The following is a 3431-nucleotide window of genomic DNA, read 5'->3' on the forward strand; positions in this document are numbered from 1 at the left end:
ATTTTCCTCCAAGGAGGATGATCTGGGTGAGGATGAAGGAGAATTCCCCCTCCTGTACCATTGTCTTTTACACCCCTGGCAGTCAGGCTCCCTTTGGGTATTCCTGGAGCCACCCCCTGGAGAATCTGCCGTCTCCAACAGCTCAGGCTCCTGCATGCCCGCAGATGGAAAAACGTTTTGGGGCGGGCCCATCCAAAATTATCTCCAGGCCTGTAGGATCCAGTCTGCTATGGCCTGACTAAACAGGGCGGGTAGAAATGGCACGCCCACTATACTGGGGCTTCCCACGCCTGCAGAGTAGCTTGGAATAGGTGAGGGGGCCTGCACAAAGGGAAAGGTTCCTGCGAAGGGGTCACCCAACCCGCTGTCCATCCCAGCAAAATTGTGCCCTTGGGAGCGGTTAAGCTCACCTCTGAGGGCTGCAGAATGGCTCCCCGAAGACCCAGCAGCCTCCAAGTCAGAGCGGTGGAGATCGGCAGTTGAGAGCTGCACATGGCCAGGAGGCATCTGGTTAAGCCTTAGAGAGGCTTGCATCACCGGCAACAATAAGACCGGGAAGAGCTCTGGAGTCTTGGACCTTCCCGCCTTGTTAAGAGCTGCAGTCACGGCAGTTACAGCTTGGGTCTTTCTCTCCCCTTCGTCTAACGCCTCGGATGGGGAGGGCTTTACCTGTGACTGGTTCATCTCTTTTGTTGATCCAAATCCCTGGACCCTTTTAGATTTGTCCGCATCCGTGGTTCGATTGGGTCCCACCAGAATGGGGAACTCAGTGAGTCTTTTTTCTTTATCTTCTTTATTCCTTGATGGCCACGGAGGCAGAGCGAGGCTTGTGTGTCCTGCTGGAGCTGAAGGGCTATCGAAACCGGAAGGGCAGCCTCGCTCTGCCCCAGGAGAGTCATACAGAAAGTTGCATAGCCCTGCCTGGAGTGAGAGGAGGCGTGACCTAACCAGTCTGGATGACTTCCTCCGCTGAAAGACAACCACTTTGCGCTGAACCAACTGCAGTTTCTGAAGGATGGAATCGGCTGTCATTCTCAGTTCAGCTTTGGGTTTCCTAGCCATTTCTCTCTCGCATCTGGGAAGAGAGAAATGACTGTCAAAAGAGGGCACTGCTCTAAAGAAGCCACAGGGAAGCCCCCAATTATGAACATGTTTGAAGCTGCCTTATGCTGAATCAAACCAATGGTCCATCGAAGTCAGTATTGTCTACTCAGAATGGCTGTGGCTATCCAATGTCCCCGGCTGAGGTCTTTCACATCACCTCCTACCTTGTCCTTTGAACTGGAGATGCCAGGGATTGAACCTGGAACCTTCTGCCTGTCACGCACATGCTCTATCACTGACTTACATGCCCCCCCTCCCCCATTATACAACCCCAACTCCTTTTCTGCCTACATTAACTGCCAGTCCACCCACCCCTCCCCATGCATGTACCAACTGTGCCTCTGCCAATTTTTTTTTAATTATATACCTTATTAAAATATAAGACTATAGATTAACAGATTAAAAACAACAGTAACATAGATATACGTAGCTTGATCAGCCAACATTATATTTATAACACATCTAACAAAAATAAAAACTAGATTATGCCATAATTCCAATGGGAACCTCAAAATCCTTTTGCTTCCCTTCATGAGAGAAACCCAAGGGGAGAGAAGATTAATATTCAAATTCAAATTCAAATACCTTTTATTGGCATAGAATATTAAAACATTTCCCAATAATACAATCCAAGAGAAATTATAAAATAGATAGTCGTGGGTATGTCAGGCCTAACTCAAGTTGTCACAAGTTAGATTTGACCATACAAAAGATGCCTGAATCATAAAATAAACTGGCATTCCAAACTTTTAAACTTAAGTTTTTAAACTTATAAATTAAGAATCATTAATATGATCAGGGTTACTCTTCCGTTTTATAAAACAATGGAGAAACTTAGCGGTCAGTTCAATGATCTCCAGATCTCGTGAAGCAAGGAGAAATTGTACCTTGATTCTATCTGATTGGCCTGCTACCATCCTAAGGGGGGCTTCTATACACTCCACTCGAATGTCATTTAACAATTTACAGTGTAAGAGTACGTGCTCAACAGTTTCTATTTCACTTCTGTTACAACCACAGAACCTGATTGAATAAGGAATTTGCTTATATCTCCCCTCAAGAATAGCAGAGGGGAGAACATTAAGACGGGCCAACAGATAAGCTCTACACATTTGCGGTGAAGTCAGACAGAAAAAGTAATATGGTAGAGTACCAGAAAGGGGATAAGCCCACCTTACTGAGGAGCACCTTCCGGAGGCAAGGGCTCTGAGCTCTTGCAACTCTATATCAATAAGTCTCTGTTTAAGCAAAGTAAAGACCTCAAGCTCTGACCGGATGACAAGGTCACTCAGGTTAAAACCAATAGAAGTGATTTTCTTTTCAATAGCCATAAGCCACGCAGAGGATTGAGATTCTTCCAGCATATAGGTGATAAGGCTATTGTGGTTACATCTAAAATGCAGACGTAGCCAAAATCTGAAAGTAATAATCCAGGCCTTGGTCTCTAACCGTCTCAAATTAAGCTCCAGACAAATGGCAGCATAAGATACGCACGAAGGCAACCCCAGAATCTTCCTCAGGAATTTGGATTGTAGTTGTTCAACTGCTTTATTAAAAGCAGTAATCCAGATAGGAATACCATATAGTAGCTTCGCGCTAATTTGATGTGCAAACACTTTTATAGCTGCTGGCACATACTGATTACCCTTAGTGTAATAAAACCGCAAAATTGCGAGCACACAGCAGTTCGCAGTTTTAATTGCCTCTGTTCTGTGTGTTACCCACCTGGAGTTATGATGAAAGGTGACCCCCAGATATTTAAAGCTTTTAACCTGCTCAATTATTTTACCCCTTATGCTCCAGTTCATAGGTTTCCAGAATCCCCCAAAGGCCATAACTTTAGATTTTTCAAAATTCACTGAAAGTCCATTATGGTCACAATAATCCAGGAAACACTCCAACAATTTTTTCATCCCTACTTCAGAGCGGGAGAGAATGACGGCATCATCAGCGTATAGAAGCAGGGGAATTGGTCGTCCACTTAAACATGGGCAGTGACTATAGCCCTCAGACTTTTCCAAACAAGCAGCCAGATCATTAAGGAACAAATTAAAGAGAAGCGGGGCTAAAATACATCCCTGTTTGACCCCAATATTAGTAATGATTTTTGGGGTTAGAGTACCCTTACTAGAGCCTCTAATTTGACAGGTTGTACCAGTATAAAGTTTCCTAATCAAGAATAGCAATCTTAAATCCATCCCCAGCTTCATTAGTTTCTTCCATAGCAGCTCCCTAGACACAGAGTCAAAAGCACCCTTCAAATCAAGGAAGGTAGCAATTAACTTGCTTCCTTTCCCTTTGTGGTATTTATTTACTAGGTGACTTAA

This window comes from Gekko japonicus, unplaced genomic scaffold (assembly GCF_001447785.1).
Source record: "Gekko japonicus isolate JY-2015 unplaced genomic scaffold, Gekko_japonicus_V1.1 scaffold2045, whole genome shotgun sequence".
NCBI lineage: Eukaryota > Metazoa > Chordata > Lepidosauria > Squamata > Gekkonidae > Gekko > Gekko japonicus.